This window comes from Colias croceus, chromosome 29 (assembly GCF_905220415.1).
Source record: "Colias croceus chromosome 29, ilColCroc2.1".
Taxonomy (NCBI): Eukaryota; Metazoa; Arthropoda; class Insecta; order Lepidoptera; family Pieridae; genus Colias; species Colias croceus.
Window position 1 is genome coordinate 2083984 of NC_059565.1, and position 20898 is coordinate 2104881.

At 32.7% G+C, this 20898-nt stretch overlaps 1 protein-coding gene across 2 annotated transcripts in view; it reads left to right on the plus strand.

Annotated features, from left to right (window-relative positions):
* Window positions 1-559: 559 nt before the first annotated feature.
* The window catches only part of LOC123704372 (scavenger receptor class B member 1), a 97986-nt gene continuing 77647 nt past the window's right edge, over window positions 560-20898 (plus strand). For both annotated transcript variants that reach the window (XM_045652731.1, XM_045652730.1), the window contains exon 1: window positions 560-775. The gene's annotated coding sequence lies outside the window, so the exon portion shown is untranslated. The remainder of the gene's footprint in view (window positions 776-20898) is intronic.

The window sequence follows — 20898 nt, forward strand, 5'->3', positions numbered from 1 at the left end:
AACGTATAGAAAGTAAGTGAAAAAGCAACTTTAGGTAAACTTTTTTAAATGTAGAGAATCTAGAGCTTTTAGTTAATTTTTTATCTACTAAAAGTCTAAAATACATAAAAAAAACGACGTGTGGCACTCGGGGACTGCCGCGGTAAAGCTATTGCATATTGCTATGCCTACAAGCCACACCTACGCCCGTCGGAGTTGGGAGCGTGAGGTTTTTTCGTTACGGAATTTCTCGATTCAGTCCCCGCGCTCAAGGCCCGCGATAGAAGATATGCAATAGTTAATAATTTCAATCATTCCCAACATCCATAGTAAATCATAAAAAATACATTTGGCAATGTCACGTTGTTTATATGTACGGACTTATAAAAATAGATACATTAATTGTTTATTCAATGGCCACTATAAAATAAAACGACGCTTACGAGAATGGAGTAATAAATACAAAACACATTCATACGACATCAATCACAACCGTCGTTATGTGTTTAAACAGTTTCCACGATTTTCCGAAGAATAATGACGATAATATTATAAAAATATTGGCTGCGTGATTCAAGTGAGTGGTGGTCGCAGAGTATAGCAGTCGGGCCATACAGCCCGTACCAAACCAACGTACGCCTTCGCGCCGAGCGTAAAAAAAAAAGTTGCGAGCCCGCGCTTTTCAGTTCCCCGCGCTTTTTGACAGTGACAGTTGATTTTTTTTTCAGTGCGCCCCGTTGTGAAATGTGATAGTGTTGTGATCATATATTTGATACATCTTCCACCTGACTGTGAGGTAGGTTATGATATTATGTCATTATCGGTTTTTAATTTAGCTTTCACTTAAGGGGGGATTTAGGGCAGTGGGACACTCGAAAGTGATCTTATGAGATCGGAGGCTGCGTTGCGTATGCGACTATGCATTTTTAAAAGTTTAAAGTTCACGATTATATATTCTGTAGGTCGTTTTGCATAAATTGGTAAATTTTTATTTGTTCGCTTGTTTAGGAACTATTTTTAAAACATTTTTATTTTTATAATAGTTACTAGTCGTAATTTTTTTTATATATTTATTTTGTTTTCGACTATTATATTAATTATTATTTAAATAATATTAAAACCATTAAAATTACGTACCGTTACATTTAAATATTGCAAAACTGAACAAGATTAATTTTTTTTAAGCAAATAATAAATTTAACTAAATATAAATAATAAAGATTGAGAAATATTGGAAATTAACTGCATAATGAAGAAACAATGTAATAGCCAGTCGGAATGTAAATTTTAATTACGAAGGTAGTGATTATATTTCCAACAAACCTTGGCGGTATCCTTCGAATAAGAAAATACTTATTAACAAAAATCAATAAAAATCTATTTGGATATTATATTATTTTGTGAATAAATTATGAATAATAATTTATTTTAATTTTGTTTTTGTTGTTTTATGAATAAACATTAGTTATAACGTTTATTACAAGTTACGGAATTGATTGTTTTGACATTCAATTTATACAAATTTGTTCTTTTTGCAATTTTTTTTTTAATTTTAGCAACTAATTAACAACTACGACATTTTGTTACTTACAAAATTTTCTGATTTATGTTTTTGTTAGTTATATCTATATAATATGTTAACTTTCAGTGCTAAAATGTAAAATTGTGAAAGAATTTTATACATGTAAATGTGGTAATGAAAACAAATATATTATTGTGTAAAAATTACAAATAATGCCTTTCACGCTGTGTTAGTAGAAACAAATGCAATAGAGGTTGAATTAATTATAAATAATAAGCTAACATTTACGTCTTTCCCTCTATCATAGTAAATTGCATTTAGTGCAGTTAATGTTTTGATGTTAATATTTTATTTATTTATCATAAGTAGCTTACTTATGTGTCTAGGTATTCCAATATAATAATACTAGCTTACAGCCCGCGGCTTCGCCCGCTTTGTCTAAAACCTAATAAATTATATACTAAAACCTTCCTCTTGAATCACTATCTATTAAAAAAAACCGCATCAAAATCCGTTGCGTAGTTTTAAAGATAAGCATACGAAGGGACATAGGGACATAGAGGGACAGAGAAAGCGACTTTGTTTTATACTATGTAGTGATTAGCTGTGTGTTTGAACGCGCTAATCTCAGAAACGAATGGACTTAATAGTTCCTGAGATTAGCGCGCAACAGCTTGGGAGGACTGGTGTATCTTCCATTAAAAATTATATTCATTCATTGAAATATTATATAGTTAAATAATTTTTGCTTGGGTTTCCGCGCTTTACTAGACGCAGTTGGCTATTATTCTTTAAGATTTGCCATGACAATACGGGGAAGTTTACATGAAAACAAGCAAGCAGTTTAGTTTTACAGAAAATTCGACCTACAACTTAGGCTCTATATTGTATGTAGAGTTCAAATTATAACGATAATAATTAAGTTAGATTGATTATAATACTTTATTTCGTTACTTGTACAACTACTATATAACTTTGGCTCTTCAATGTTTGTGTACTGGATTGTAAGTCAAATTAAAGCAATAATAATTAAATTTCTTTTATAATCTTTAATATTTTTTTCACATCTTTTGACTGGCACTCCAACAAGGGACTACTGAAAATCAGCGCTTCACAACATAACGTGTAGCACATGCTGAGTAGCTACCCTTTTTGGCACCACACTGATCAGCCGTAAGTACCTACCTTTTTAATGTTTTTTCTTTTTGATTTTTCGTTTATTTTTGTTATTTTTTTTTCTGTTTGTATTATGTGGTGCTAAATAAACATTCTTATTCTTATTCTTATTTTTCTAATATATATAAATCTCGTCTCACAATGTTTGTCCTCAATGGACTCCTAAACCACATAACCGATTATAATAAAATTCGCACACCATGTGCAGAATGATCCAACTTGAGAGATAGGATAGTTTGAACATGTAGGTACCACGGGCGAAGCCGGGGCGGACCGCTAGTAATAAGTTAGACTAAGACTAAGACTATAGTCTTCTTTTAGCTGTACAGAAATTTCTAGTATATAACTTAAGTTCTACGATGTAGAGTTCCAGTTAAAATTAAATTTTATCGATAATAATTAACAATATACGATTACTTATAGCAACAAATAAATAAATTATTTTTTTTAAATCATAGAAGAATCCTTGTTTATCAATGCCTGCATATAACTTAAGTTCTACGATGTAGAGTTCCAGTTAAAATTAAATTTTATCGATAATAATTAACAATATATTATGATCACTTATAGCAACAAATAAACAAATTATTATTTTTTAATCATAGAAGAATCCTTGTTTATCAATGCCTGCATATAAGTTATGACTTTTATATACCTTATATAACAGTATATTCTCAACACAAGCCTTTTTATTTGTTAAACTAGCTTCCGCCCGCGACTCCATCCGTGCGGAAAAATTTAGATTTATTTTTTCTACTTATTTTTTCAGGATAAAAAGTATCCCATTTTATGCCTAGGGTAATAAGGTATAATTATACCAAGTTTCATCGAAATCGAACCGTTAGTTTTCACGTGATGCCTGAACAATACAGAGAGACAAAAATTTTTTTAATCACATATTTGGGTTTGGTATCGATCCAGTAACACTGCTGTTAATTTTTTCCATAATTTCAATGTACAGAATTGACCGTTCTACAGATTTATTATATGTACTAGCTGTTGCCCGCGACTTCGTCCGCGATTAGGTCGTTTTTCGTCATTCGTCGTTTAAAAAAAATACGTGACACTTTATTTTAAAATGTTCTTAATTATTGTCTCTTATAAAATTGAACACTCTGATAAGAAAATCTTAAAATCTGAAGAAAACATGAATGAATGTGGTTTAAATTCTACATTACTTAGTATCAAATAATAATCTAAATTAAATGTAGATTAACAGTTTGAGCACACCATTATAGAATATGTACCTAAGTATTAAATTACGTTAGTTTACATAGTAACTTTACTAAAAACACGATGACTATCTTTCGCGCTCGATACCACAAACTAAGCATGTTTGTGGTACGTGGCCCGCGTCACTTGACCCCCCGCGAGTTCCCCTCCGTTGCTATGCGAAAATACATTCGTCGCCCTACTATAGGAAAAATTGTAATACTGTGGCCTGGGCGTTATAACACGTCCAGGGAGTTCCTGAGTGCCGATATCACCATCTTGAGGAAAAGCTTCTAATGTCGATTTAAAACTGCATACATACGAATTAACCTGTTCTAAAATTGTGAAATGAGTTCAGTTTTAATTTGAGAAATATTGATTTCTTGTATTCCACTATTCGTTGTAGTCGAATACAAAATATATTTAAACAAACTTAGGTTGGCCTTCAGGCAAAAGGGATCCTATCAAATAGTAAACTTGACCTTGTATCTTAAAAGTAAGCATGAACGGATCTTCTGATAATTATTGAGCACCAAAGGATCATTTGAAACGCACTACTATAAGAGCGAATATTGTCTAATAACAGTTTACATTGCACCACAGAATACATAAGTAGCTAAACGCTAATTGAACAGTATGTTTACCTCTAAAAGTAGTGATTTCAAAGGTTCCGGTGTATCTTCAAACGAAAGCCGACTCGCCTTACCACACTTTAAAGCATTACAAAAAGAACATACTACGTTAATATCGCCTATACAGAAGATGATCTTTAATCAATTGTGAGGTTATAAGCAAACCCACTTTTATATTTGTCAGACCACACCACCGAATTCGTAGATTGTTTACCTCAAGACATTAAGACTATGACGAAATCTCTCTGCAGTAAGACGGGCCTCTCGCTATTCGTACGTTTCCAGAGACCGAATAGTTTCAATTCTTAATCTTTCATTAAACAAACTTATTAATCGTTCTTGTCTCATATAATTGTAATATTCGCGTCCCTACTCTAGTCATTGCTTATGCTCATGTTCATCTTATTATGATGCACCCTATCATTTGTCAAACGGTCTTCATATTGAGTAAAGTTTCAGATTCTCGAGATAAAATATGACTGTCGTGATCAGTAGTGAGACGAAATTCCCTCTCAGTGAGGGTTTCGGTCTCACGGGATAGTACAATATGCCGTTTGCGATCAGCTGTGAGACGTCATACCCTCTCAGTGAAGATTTCGGTCTCACGGGATAGTAGGGGAGACCGGGTTTGGTTGTCTCACGGGTTGGATGTCACAGCGGTCTTAATACAAAACTGAACAAACGAATGTCTGTTGACCAGCGTGGCTAGAGCGATACAGTGACAACGCTGTCCCCACTTCGCGTCAGACCGCCCCGATCTGCCGTGAGGGCCTCACACGTGTTTATTGTTTTCGCACAGATTTTTTATGATATGAGGACCGAATATGCTCCTCATAACATCACTTTTTGTGAACGAAACGACAGCACGGTTTAATTCAATGCCAACACCATCAGAAAAAAGGATTATTTTTAATTGTGAAAAAATGTACCTATTATGATTTACACTACATATTAACACTATTTTAACATTTAACATAAAATATAAGTCTGTGAGTGTGTAAAAATAAATCCAGCTAATTACACATTAAACTTATGTTTATAATTTGGTATACGACATGAAAATATATTAATTGTCAAGCAATAATAATACAGATAAATACTGAACATAAGTATAATAGATATTAAGTAGTATTAGTTAAAATATACTTTGACTACTTTGACTGTTAGTTAAAGTTTATTTTTACTAACAACATGTAAATGAAGAAGAAATTATAATTACCAACGTACTAACCTTTTCTATAATATTTAACACGGCACATTTTTCAAATTATCTTGCTCAACTCTACTCAAAAATTTGAGGGTATTGTTGGAACTTTAATATGTAAAACCTATGATATATATAAACTACGATACAACTTGCATGCGGAAATGCTCATTACAATTGTGAATCTAAAGAATAACTAACAACATACTATTCAATTTTATTGAGCTGATGAATATCTTTTGCCTGGAAGAAATCACCGTCGCCTAATAAATATAATGTGTTTTCTTCTAAAACCGTTACATAATTTATTTTATCTACTTAAATAATGAAAATGATATATTTATAAAATATAAAACATAATATTATGTAAAATGATTAAAAATAAATAAATGAAGCAACTACGATTCAAAGAAAACATCTTTTTCAGTGTGAAAATGCTCTAAGCAATCCTGGATGATGAACTGTATATCATGTACCTACTCTGATACCAGTACGGTCGGTACGTCGATAGCCATAACGATAAATATTATAATCAGATAACCGCAAAGTCAAAATAAAAACATTACTTGTAAAGTTGTGAGTGCAAAATTTACGTTTCATTTGGCAATAACATTTTTTTCGGTACTAAAACGTAGTAGTTTGATATGTGGTTGGCTGCCCCTCCTCTCCTTCCTGAAAAATATCCTCCAAAATTTCCCGAGATACTTCCAATGATTGAATCATTGGACGTTGGATTGACGAAGCGGATGATTACTTATTTCCACTTAATCCTCGCTGCTACTGTCTTTATCATCAAATCATCAATTTTCAAGTGGTGTAGTAAAAATATCAACAGAAATCGTCTTCCAAAGGCGATATAATTTTATGAGCATTGAATCTGTAAATAAAAAAATCAAAAGTTAACTGTAAATCTATAAAAAAAAGCTACTTACAAATAAAATTTTATCAAAAACTTCTGTTCCCAATGCACCTCAAAATAATAAAAGAATCATTCATTTCATTTCATTTCAATAAATACCCGTAAGTAACAACTTACCTTTTGTGGGAACGCATGATGGTGAAAATTCACAAAACACGAAGATTGCATTTGATATTTTTGGTTTTATGGCATTCAATTGCTTTATTAATATCACTACATAGTATTAAAAAAAGTCGCTTTCTGTGTCCCAATGTCCCTTTGTATGCTTAAATCTTTAAAACTTCGCAACAGATTTTGATGCGGTTTTTTTAATAGATAAGACTGATTCAAGAGGAAGGTTTTAGTATATAATTTATTAGGTTTTAGACAAAGCGGACGAAGCTTTAAAACTTCGCAACAGATTTTGATGCGGTTTTTTTAATAGATAAGACTGATTCAAGAGGAAGGTTTAAGTATATAATTTATTAGGTTTTAGACAAAGCGGACGAAGCCGCGGGCGGTAAGCTAGTAAATTTATAAAACACGAAGATTTTTAAAATTGTAACTAATGAACACAATCTATCTTAGAACACAATCATTAGATTAACTATAGATAATGGTGTCTAGTTTTACTTAAAATAATAAACATCTACCCTCACTTTAAAAAAAATGTAGTATATTTATTATTTACACGAAATATATATCTTATAGGGAACGGAAGATAATATCTTCCGTTATTATCTACCCATATTATGGGTTAAAGAGTTAAATAAATAACATAATTATATTTAAATTATTCATTTTTACTAACATTGTGTTCAGTAGTGTTAACATGTAAATTGATTTGATTTTTACGAAATCTCATAGATGGCGCTGTTACAAAATTAACATTATACAACTTACATTCTTTAAACTATGTTTCTCTTCCCAAGTTACTTAAATGCCATAATTTTTATAGTGTCAATCTAGATATTGTCAAACAACATTTATATATGCGTCATTTGATTATTAATTTCCAATAGTTAACGTGTAAATTGATTTGATTTTTATAACATTCAATAGATGGCGCTGTTTCTAATTTGTCTTTATTATACTACTAAATTCATTAAACTGTTTCTCTGCCCAAATTACGTAAATGACATAGTTTTTATTTTGTAAAGCTAGATAATAGCATGGCTTACTCGAAACCAACATTTAAACATGAGTCTTTAGATTGTACGCTGTCTTAATACACGGAATACGTAAGAAAAATAAAGGTTCACAGCTCCTCCCCCGTAGGTGATAGCTTGATAATATGTAGCCTATAGCCTCACCCGACCTGTTAGTAATATTCATGCAAAATTTGAAGTCAATCTATGCAGTACTTTTCGAGATTAGCCCGGTCAAACATACAGACAAACAGACAAACAGACAAACAGACAAACAGACAAAAATTCTAAAAACTATGTTTTTGGCTTCTATATCGATTATAGATCACGGCCCAAGTATTCTTTTAAAAAAATATTCAATGTACAGTTTTGACTTTCCTACGATTTTATTATATGTATAGATAGATAATAATCTATAATATAAAAATGAATCGCAAAATGTGTTGGTAAGCGCATAACTCGAGAACGGCTGAACCGATTTCGTTAATTCTTTTTTTATAATATTCCTACGAGGATTGTTCTTATGGAGAGAAAACGTAAACATGTACCACGGGCGAAGCCGGGGCGGACCGCTAGTTTGTAATACATTTAAATACTTTAGTCTCTATAAATGTACAAATTTAACAATTACAACGAAAGGGAATTTCGAATCTGATTCTGAATATTATAAACGCGAAAGTTTGTAAGTATGTATGTATCTTTGTTACACTTTGATTTTGATGATAATTGGCAGTGCTGCAGCTTATATACCAAAAAGAGCATGTGTGCTGAGCACGCGTGTCAGAAGTGGCAAGATTCAAAGATACCAAAATCGTCGCCTTACTCCATGACGTGACGGTATTGCCATGACGCGACATGAAAATTTTACTGTCAACGCACCTAAAGAAAACGCTTAAAATAAAAAAAAATTATGAACTATAGAAAATAGAAATATATGATTTTCTTTCGCACAGTTTATCATATTTTTACTGAATATTTTATACGCTATTGTTTCTTTGTCAGACATGTCTAAAGTAACCTTTTCTTTCTAAATGTAGTTTCTCTATGTCTAGGTCGGTTTTTGACCTTCCATCTCCTACTATTCTAGTAGACCTACTATTAATATTATAAAATGTGAAAGTATGTGTGTATGTTTGTTACTCTTTCACGCGAAAACCGCTGAACCGATTTTGATGATACTTGGCTGTGTTGTAAGCTGATGTATCAGAATAACACATGATCTATAGAAATACTTAGCTCTGTCCGCGACTTTGCGGGAAACCGATTAGTTAATACACAAACTTTAACAAAAAACTTAATTTAGTAATTTTTTGTATATGTATGTATAAACATATATTTATAAAGGAACCTAGGCCATGGAAAATACAAATTAATAAATATACAGTGTTTTAAATTTTTAATTTCGTTGTTTCTGTGTCTAAGATAATAAATTTTAAGTAATTTAAACAATTCTCACAGTTTTTAATTTTGCATTTTTATGCACTTTTTTATAACTTTACATTTTGATTACTTATGTAGATAATTATTATTTACTAGCTGCGCTTCGCGGTTTCACCCGCATTGCTTCGCTCCTGTTGGTCTTAGCGTGATGATATACAGCCTACCTACTAGGTTCCCGCCCACGGATTCGCCCGCGCAGTCTAAGAAAAACCTGCATAGTTCCCGTTCCCGTGGGATTTCTGGGATTGCGTCATTTTCCCGGGATAAAAAGTAGCCTATGTCCTTTCTCGGGTATAATAGTACCACCATACCAAATTTTATGCAAATTGGTTCAGTAGTTAAGGCGTGATTGAGTAACAGACAGACAGACAGACAGAGTTACTTTCGCATTTATAATATTAGTATGGATAATAGCCTTCCTCGATACATGGACTATCTAATGCCGAAATAATTTTTCAAATCGGACTAAGATTAACGCGTACAAACAAACAAACTCTTCAGCTTTATAATATTAAGTATAGATTATGAATGAATTTTAATATCTTCAAGTCAAAATAAACAATAATAATATGTCCGAAATGAAAATTAATTACGCTGAAGAATACTATTTAATATTTATGTTGAAATTCAATATATTATAAATAAGTTTTTATGTGACAGTCGCAAATGAGAAGGCACGTCATTGGTAGATGACGCGTCATTTTCAAGCAAAAATATTATAAATGAATATCTTGTATTTTACAATTGTCTTTTTCACATCATAGTATAAAACAAAGTCACTGTTGCTGTCTGTCCGTTCCTGTTTATGCTTAAAACTAAAACTACTCAACGAATTTCGATGAAGTTTTTTTTTTAATATTATATAGTGAGGAACGTTTTGGTATATTATTTAAGTTTTCTACAAAGCGGGCGAAGCCGTGCGCAATGCTAGTATAATATAAAATGCATAAACCTACGCGAACGCGACTGACTGACTGATCTATGAGATCTATCAACACACATAACAGCCCAAACTACTGGACCGATCGGGCTAAAATTTGACATGCAGATAGCCATGTAGGCATCCGCTTAGAAATGATTTTGATAAATTCTACCCCCAAGGGGATAAATATAAGATCAAAGTTTGTACGATGAAAATTCACCTTCCTTTTAGTGTTGCAGATTTTATCGATTAAAACTAATAAATTATCCAATCTTGAACTTCTCTCATAATAATAAAATACCACAGATATCAATTTATAGATTACCTTAAGTTTAATGAAAGACCATGATTAATGCCTAGACTTCTAAAGTATAATAAATTTATTAAAGAGGTAATTATGTTGATATTATGTATTACATTATGAGTGTTATGTCATTATAGTGTTCCAATATTTTATTAAGTAATAATCTATTATTATTTGTTAGTTTGTTTATCGGGTATGGATTTCTAAGGTACTCATCAATTGTATAAGGTCTTTAATCGAAAATTCATTACGAATGTAATAATAATAATAAATAAATCATTTATTTCACTTAAAACATTTTACTGCAAATTAGAGCGACCCAGGCTCCTAAGATAGTTAGAACTGTTTTTCAGGAGCCTGTGTCTTCCATTTACAGTTACACGACACGAAAAGAATCAGAGACAATTTAAATAAAATCAAAAATAAATTAAAAATTTACATGCAATTAAAACTATAAAAAAAATAACAAATAAGTACAAACAGCAAAACAAAAAACAAAATGTGTCTAGGTAACTCATTACAAATATAAAGCACGTCCAAAACAAATTTCGAAATTATATCAGCACATAAATAAATTCAACAAAAATTAAATAAGTTAGTAATTATAAAATAAACTAGCTTACCGCCCGCGGCTTCGCCCGCTTTCTCTAAAACGATTTAAACTATCCTATCTCTCAAGTTGGATCGAACTGCACATGGTGTGCGAATTTTATTATAATCGTGTTTAGGAGTAATAATGTGGTTTAGGAGTCCATTGAAGACAAACATTGTGACACGAGATTTATATATATTAAGATTGAGCAACAGATATTAAATCAGCAAAAAATCAAAATTAAATCGAAACAATGCAACACTATAATTTGTTACAATCAACATAACAATAACTAGTGGAATGTGCAGATAAATTAAATGTAAAATATAATTAATTTATCTGCACATTCCACTGCTCGAATTTATGAAGGAAGACATCCTGAGGAAACCCTGCTTGTAAAAGAATAAAAAGTTCGACGACATGTGACATCTGCCCGCACTTGGCCAGAATGGAGCATGTGACATCTGCCCGCACTTGGCCAGCGTGGTGGATGATGGCCTGTAGTCTGTACCCTCATAGGAGGCCCGTGTCCCAGCAGTGGGAACGTATATGGGCTGATGATGAAGCTTTGCTTACCTTGGCATTACAGCGTTTTATAAAATATCCTGGAAGTTTTATTGTTTTATTGTTTTATTACAACCTTATTGTTTTATTTACAACCTTATAAGATGAATAGATATTAAGAAACTAAGTAATTGCATGTTTTTTAAGGTTTTAGTAATTCATTTTTTATTTCATAGTATTAATGTTTATAAAATAAAACTCTAGAATTAGGAGACGTGTCAAGTACGAATGTTTTTATAAATTATTATAAAGCTGAAGAATTTATTATTGTAAGTGATGACGGTGATGATGATAATGTTCTTCATTTCCTTTTCTTCGGCCTTAATAGCTGAAGTATCGCTGTGGTCACCCATCCATACACTGACCACGCCTCGCGTTGCTTAACCAAACTTAGCGAACATTGAACGTATAAAAAAACCAAATAAAACACAAACGGCGTCACAAGTTTTAAACACAGATATAATATATAATAAATTATCACTATTCATAATACATATCGTTAATTAAGATACCTATTTTATTTTTATAACATACATAATATAACTTTTTGATATATTGACATACAGCATTTTTTATATGATTTTTGTCTAGCTAATAAATTATATTTTTACATCCGTATTCTACGATTTTCCTGTCGTTTTTACGATAATTTTTCACAAAGGATAATAATAAAATTTATATTTAGTAGCTTTGTGAAGCTTAACGAAGCTTTTTTATAGATGTTTAAAAATGTTCACTAAAGGAATATTTTTTTTGTTACTTGTTATTTAATCGTAACTAACTACACATTTCTTATAAGTGTTCAGACTAATTAATATGTTTGACTAGCTTTCCGCCCGCGGTTTCGCCAGCATTTTCAAAGAAAAACCCGCATAGTTCCCGTTCTCGTGGGATTTCCGGGATAAAACCTATCCTATGTGTTAATCCAAGTTACCCTCTATATGTGTGCTTAATTTCATTGTTATCGGTTCAGTAGTATTTGCGTGATAGAGTAACAAACACACACACACACATCCTCACAAACTATCGCATTTATAATATTATAGTAGGATATTTTTGAAATTATAAAATAGTGGTCTCTTCCCCATTTATAGATATACCTCAGATATAAGATATGTTAATTTTGGTTTGACGATACCATTCCGCTAGTACCTACCTACCTAGGTAAATTATTTTTCTGTATAAAACTACATAAAACTGTTACCGAGACAATTTCTTTAAAAACATCATCAACTTACTGCAAGGAAACTTCCTCTGAGGGATTTACCCAGAAACTTGTATGAAATGTCATGGAATTTTTTATTCTTGGACAATGGATGTCGGTTTCTTAACGATGGTTCCTTTCACAAATTGAAAGTCTTTTCCTCTTAATACGAATGATCAACGTAAACGTTTATAAGAATGTATTGGTGTAAGTTTTATGCAAAACTTTCCGCCCGCGGCTTCGCCCGCTTTGTCTAAAACATAATAAATTATATACTAAAACCTTCTCCTTGAATCACTCTATCTCTATTAAAAAACCGCATCAAAATCCGTTACGTATTTTTAAAGGTTTAAGCATACATAGGGACATAGGGACAGAGAATGCGACTTTGTTTTATATGTGTAGTGATAAGCTGGTCGGATCTGTATGTTTGGTACAGAGATATAGATTATAGATTGGTTTAGCTTCTTGATTACTTTACTACTGAATTTTCGACCTTCTTATAGAAATCCTTAAGTTAACATGAACAGAATACACAGTATGATAAAATTTACAATGGTTTCTCATACGGTGCACTTACATCAAACGAATATAGAGCTAGAGCAAGCATTCTTTTGTAATCTTTTAGTGTAAACGAAAACTCGTACCTATTCAGTGTTGTTCAGTATTAGAACATTGCATAGAATCTTTTCGAACGCTCTTAGAACAACGAAAGAATGCTCTACACCTGCGCTAAAGAATTTGACATAGTGGGGTTAGAATGAGCATTCGCTTGTTTGATCTAATTGCACTGTTTGACCAACAATATTATATTTTCTTAAGAAGATGTGAAATGCATCTGTCCCTGTGATCTGTCCCATACATACCGAAGAGACATCTATAGTAATATTATAAGGCTGGTTGCAGAGCTTGACCGACCGTCAGTGCGTACCGTCGATCCTGACGATACGCATCAACAATTGTATGACTATGCATGACGCATGACAATACGCGTGCGTATGGTCGGTCTAGCTATGAACGGTTTTATGAATTTCCATACATATGACAAGCGCGACTGACGTACGCACTGATGGTCGGTCAAGCTCTGCAACCAGCCTAAAACTGAAGAGTTTGTTTGCTTGTTTGAACGCGGAACCCTCATCAGTATGATCAGTATCTCAGGAACTACTGATCCGATTTGAAAAATTATTTCGGTGTTAGATAGCCCATTTATCGAGGAAGGTTATATTATAGGCTATATATAGGCTAGAGTTTGTTTGTTTGTTTGAACGCGCTTATCTCGGGAACTACTGGTTCGATATGAAAAATTCTTTCGTTGTTAGATAGCCCATTTATCGAGGAAAGGGGCACAGCTAGTAATACATAAAAATGCATGTGATAAACACAAATCCTACAATTTAAAGCAAAACTCTAATAAAAACAAATGCTTTGTTAGTCTGGGAATTAGGAATTAGTTGTTAGTCATTGTTTTTGCAGTCACCGTGAAATTATATGGATGTTTACACTTAAAACATAATATACTATTAATGTGCCATTGTAAAAAACTGTCTGGTGTATTAATATCCAAAGCTAGCTGTGCTCCGCGGTTTTACCCGCAGTGCTCCGCTCCTGTTGGTCTTAGCGTGATTATATACAGCCTACAGCCTCCCTCGATAAATGGGCCATCTAACAACGAAAGAACTTATATCGAACCAGTAGTTCCCGAGATTAGCGCGTTCAAACAAACAAACTCTTCAGTTTTATAATATTAATATAGTATAGATACTCTAACAGGGTATTTATAACACGCTTTTATTAGCTTCACCCGTATGTTTGTATGTAACTGACTCCGGCTGTAATGAGGTTTATTTACTAAAGGACAGATTTAATTTCAATTTTAGATAGTTATCAGCGACAATACAATAATACAATAATTATTATTAGCAATAAGAAATTTGTAAACTTTATCTCTATAAAGTACTAGCTGTGGCCCGCAGCTTCGCCTGCGTGGAAAAGATAAATAAACATGATACAAATTTTCATCCCCTATTTTATCCCCTTGGGGGTAGAATTGATCAAAATCCTTTCTTAGGGGACGCCTCGGTCCTAATATCTATCTGCATGCCAAATTTCAGCCCGATCCGTCCAGTGGTTTGGGCTGTGCGTTGATAGATCACTATATCAGTCACCTTTGAGTTTTATATATATAGATTAGTATAGAGATAGTATTTATCTGTACCTACTAATTTTCAACTTACATTGAATTTCAAGATGGCCTCGAATTCTTCGAATCTTGCACTTGAAACCAAAAAAATAGTATTTATAATATCAGCTGTGCTATATCTGTATATATGTTTATCCATTTATCTGTTTATTTCTTCCAATACAACTCTTTACTATAATACTTTATCGATAAAAATCTACACATAATATAATAAATCTGTAGAAGGGTCAATTCTGTACATTGAAAATATTGAAAAAATAAATACCAGGGGGTGTTACTGGATCGATACCAAACCCAAATATGTGATAAAAAAAATTTTTGTCTGTCTGTCTGTCTGTCTGTCTGTATGTGAAGGCATCACGTGAAAACTAGCGGTTCGATTTCGATGAAACTTGGTATAATTATACCTTATTATCCTGGGCGTAAAATAGGATACTTTTTATCCTGGAAAAATACGTAGAAAAAAATTAATCTTAATTTTTCAGTTTTATCCATAGACGTTGTTCCGTAGAACCGCGAACACACGTTGCGTATTATTATAGGCCTAGCCGTATTTGGGAATTGGGTCCAATATATATTTATAAGATGTTATTGACAGAGGTACTCAAAATGGAGAAATAACCATCCACGCGAAGACCGACATCCGCGCGGACGGAGTCGCGGGCGGAAGCTAGTATATAATAATCGCTGTCTCTTTTCGTGCATGCACTCTTAGGATGCTTTTCCACCTATGGAGATGCGCCGCTATACGCTATAACTCAAACTCAAACTCAAAAAAACCCAAACATTTAATTATTAAATTAGACTTCTTTTATAAGCACTTTCGAATCGTCATTACATATTTTTAACATTTACCACCGATTCGGAAAGCAGTATCTATGGAGAAGAACCGGCATAAACTCCATAGGTGCTCTTTTAAAATCATGGCAATATTACAATTCAAATTAATTACATGATAACTTATATCTAACTACATATTATATCATAATATGCTAAAGAATATATATTATATACATAGCTATACCAACAACACGCATCCATTGCACGTCTCCTTAAAAAAACTATGTATAATATTAAAAAAAAAAATGTTGTGTGGTTTTATGAAAAGTAGTAGTAAAGGAAACTTTCCGAACACTGCTTTATAGTTTATATACCAACTCGGCAGCCGACCGTCACGCGACATGCGCTACACAGACCAAAAAGTTTGAGACGATGTAATAAAAGTTTCACTTTAAAAACACTGGTGGAAAAGTACCTTTGGAGCATAACATCTAAACATATAATCTCATCTATATATATAAAAATGAAACCCGTTTTGCTTGGTCACTGCATCACGCGTGAACGGGTGATATTTTGATAATTGTTTTTTTATTATATTCCTTAAAGTACGAGGATGGTTCTTATGTACAGAAAACGTAAATATGTACCACGGGCGAAGCCGGGGCGGACCGCTAGTAAAAAATAATTCTGTTATTAGAATGGGTACACCATGCATAGAATGATAAATAAATCAATTCGCATTTATTAATAGATGTCCCCTTACATTATCATTATAAGAAAAAATCAATCATTATAAGAAAAACACCCATAAAACAATGTAGGTATTTTTATTCATTGTTATAAAAAAGCAGGAACTCGCTAACAATTTGTCAGTGTAAACTTTAATATGGGAAAAAACGTAAAAATGACGACACATACAAAACAAAAAGATAATTAATAATTATCATTCACATTTTATAGTGAAAAATGTTTAAGTGACATGTTTTTTTTAATTTACTGTTTCCGTAAATGTTAAATCGTCATCTTAAATACAATATACAAGCTAATCGCCCGCGGTTCGCCCGCTATGTCTAAAACCTAATAAAATATGTACTAAAACCTTCCTCTTGAATCACTCTATCTAGTAAAAAAAACCGCATCAAAATCCGTTGCGTAGTTTTAAAAATTTAAGCATACCAAGGGACATAGGGACATAGTGATAAACGCACAGCCTAAACCACTGAACGGATCGGGCTGAAATTTGGCATGCAGGTAGATGTTTGGACGTAGGCATCCGCCATAAAATGATTTTGATCAATTCTACCCCCAAGGGGATAAAATAGGAGATGATTAATCTTATCCACGCAGGCGAAGCTGCGGGCAGCAGCTTGTCTCACATATTTCTTTGTTACAGTTGTTATTGATCAGGGGTATCCATGTAGTTCCTTGTGGAAAATTTTATATACGTCATGTTGACATATAGGCTGTGGCCTTGTCTTTGCCTGTGTTAACTTGAATAAAGGAAAAGAAAGTGGTATAACATTTATCTGGGGTATAATTTATTTGCATTGTATTTATAAAAGAAAATGATACAATTTAAACTTAGGGCCGATTTTTCAATCCTTGGTTAAAATTTATCCGTCCAATTAAGTATTACACGAACATTTTAAAATGTCACCTGTAAACTGTCAAATACGGACAATTAGAATATTTTGAAATGGTAGTTTAATACGTTATTCGATGAATAAGTTTTAATCAAGGATTGAAAATTCAGCCCTTAAGAGAAGAATACAAATTAAATAATTGGCTTTTTCAAGACAAATATATTTGTTGAAATAATGTTGAATTGCGTATTAAAAAAAATAATATAAGAGCTAGCGCGCAAGAGCAACTTTTATTTTGTCTCTCCCATCAACTCTATGGGCTAGTAAGAAAGTGCGCGCACGTAGCGACGCAACTTCCTATATAAAATAGAGGGTTCGGTCGCATCTTGATTCTTGAATACAACTGAATTAAAATACTATAGTACTAGTTGTAGTAGCAACTAGCAATAGTCATTCAGAAGAAATCTCATTTAAATATTATTGTAGATAAATAAACAAAACACTTAGTTGATTCTGTCTAACTCTTGTGTAAAATGTTCGACTTGAAAAGAAACCGTTATTTTAAAACCGCAGACGTTCTTTTTTGTCATGACTGACAAAAAGAAGATCAATTTATTACAGTTATATTTTAGCAACATGCATTGTAATCTGATCCCCATAAAAGTCAAGAGTTATCACTTTAAAAGTATCAAATCTATACATATAATAAATCTTTAGAAGGGTCAATTCTGTACATTGAAAATATTGAAAAACTAAATACCAGGGGGTGTTACTGGATCGATACCAAACCCAAATATGTGTTTAAAAAAATTTTTGTCTGTCTGTCTGTCTGTCTGTATGTTCAGGCATCACGTGAAAACTAACGGTTCGATTTCGATGAAACTTGGTATAATTATACCTTATTATCCTGTGCGTAAAATAGGATACTTTTAATCCTGGAAAAATACGTAGAAAAAAATTATGTTAATTTTTCAGTTTTATCCATAGACGTTGTTCTGTAGAACCGCCAACACACGTTGCGTATTATTATAGGTCGAGCCGTATTTGGTTTTTATAATATCTAGATATTAATTATAAGATGTCATTGTCAGAGTTACGTTTGAGAAATAAACCATCCATCCACGCGAAGACCGACATCCGCGCGGACGGAGTCGCGGGCGGAAGCTAGTAAGTATAAATATAATCCTATCCTATCCTATCCTGCTAATATTATGCGAAAGTTTGTGAGGATGGATGTATGTGTATGTATGTATGTTTGTTACTCTTTCACGCGAATACTACTTATCCGATTACAATGAAATTTAGCACACATATAGAGGGTAATTCGGATTATGACAAAGGATAGGTTTTATCCCGGAAATCTCACCGGAACGGGAACTATGCAGGTTTTTATTTTAAAACGCGAGCGAAGCCGGGGCCGGAAAGCTAGTATAATATAATAACAAATATACGAGAAATAAAAACATATATTTTGCAAAGTCACATTACTTGATCTAAATGATAATTACGTAAAGAGAGATCCGGTAAAAAACGAAAGTATATCCGATACAATATACGAAACGGGTAATCACATTGTGACGTACAAGTTTCTACAATTATGTGATACTAGCTGTGCCGCGCGGTTTCACGCGTGGCTCCGCTCCTGTTGGTCTTAGCGTGATAATATAATATAGCCTATATTACTCGTGGATAATGTAGCTTTCGAATGGTGAAAGAAATTTTAAAATCGGTCCCGTAGTTTGTGAGCCTATTTATTACAATCAAACAAACAAACAAAGTTTTCCTCTTTATATAGTTAGTGTAGAAAAAGTTGATGTTACAAGTTCAAAATACGGTTTGGAGAATTTTTGATTGTTCAAGTAGGTATAGTTTTATTTTGTCTTAATAAAATTAACTGTTGTTTTGCCGTGGAAGTGTAGGACAGAAAAACTTTACTTACAACTAGCGGTCCGCCCCGGCTTCGCCCGTGGTACATATTTATGTTCTCTACATAAGAACCATCCTCGTACTTCAAGGAATATAATAAAAAAAAGAATTATCGAAATCGGTTCAGCCGTTCACACGTGATGCCGTGACAAAGCGAAACGGGTTTCATTTTTTTAAACATAGATAGCCTAGCTCAGCGTTTGCTTTTACGCAATATTCTGTTTATTTAAAAATTATTATAATCTCATCTTATACATAGTTGATACATGCGGTTACTATAAAATTTGCCAACATAAATTCATCAAAAACGGTTTAATCGCGTGACTGACCAATTAGCATCTTCAAACGTACAAGATTTCGTATTTATTACTCAACTAAAACACCTATATTTTTTGGTTATGATCTTTTACATGTTGCAAGCGGCATATACTATACTAGCTGCTCCGCGCGGTTTCACCCCCGTGGCTCCCCTCCTGTTGGCCGTAGCGTGATGATATATAGCCAGCCTTCCTCGATAAATGAGCTATCCAACACCGAAAGAATTTTTCAAACCGGACCAGTAGTTCCCGAGATTAGCGCGTTCAAACAAACAAACAAACTCTTCAGCTTTATAATATTAGTATAGATTATACCTATTGTACTAGCTGTGCCTCGCGGTTTAGCCTATAGCTTTCTTCGATAAATGGGCTATCTTGAAATCGAATTCCCATTTTCTGAGATTTGCGCGTTCAAGACTATATACACTTATACAGGGTGTAATCGTTAAGTGTGCACAGGCGGTTATATCGTAACTATTACAGATAACATAAAACTTTAAACTGATATCGAAAGTACATTACCTAATGAGTAAATTGACATTAATAACTTTTTAAAAATAAAGCGGGAAATATCCAAAAAAGTTACATTAAACACAACAAAGAAAACATTTTTATTATTTATTCTGAGAAAAATTTAATTTATTTATTCTGAGAAATTTGTATTTGTACAAATTACAAATACAATTTTCTTAGACGATGACTAACCCACGCCCTGCGAAGTAAAAAGGTCGCTAACCATTATATTATTCATCCACTATCAAAATTTAAATTATTAACATCAAAAAAGCACTCAAAAGCTGTTTTCCATAATACCTAAAAGGATTTTTAATATAGGCGCGAAGTATTTTTATTGTTTTATTTATTTACCTAACTTTGACAACTTGATTTAAGTTATCTATACTTTTTAACACCGAAAGAATTTTTCAAATCGGACCAGTAGAATAATCTAATCTCAGGAACTACTGGTCCAATTTGAAAAATTCTTTCGGTGTTAGATAGCCCATTTATAGAGGAAGGCTTATAGGCTATATATCATCACGCTAAGACCAACAGGAGCGCAGCAACGCGGGTGAAACCGCGCGGCACAGCTAATTTTTTATAAATTCGCCACAGTTATTTCGGCCATATTTTACTTGATGAATAATCAAAACATATTGATAGTGTCTGACAGCATAAATACGTGTTAAATATAGCTTTGAATTACTGTCAAAAACACATAATTAGATTTTTTATTCTATACGTCTTGTAAAAAACAAAAAAAAAACACATCTGACGTTCGTTAATCTTTGAAA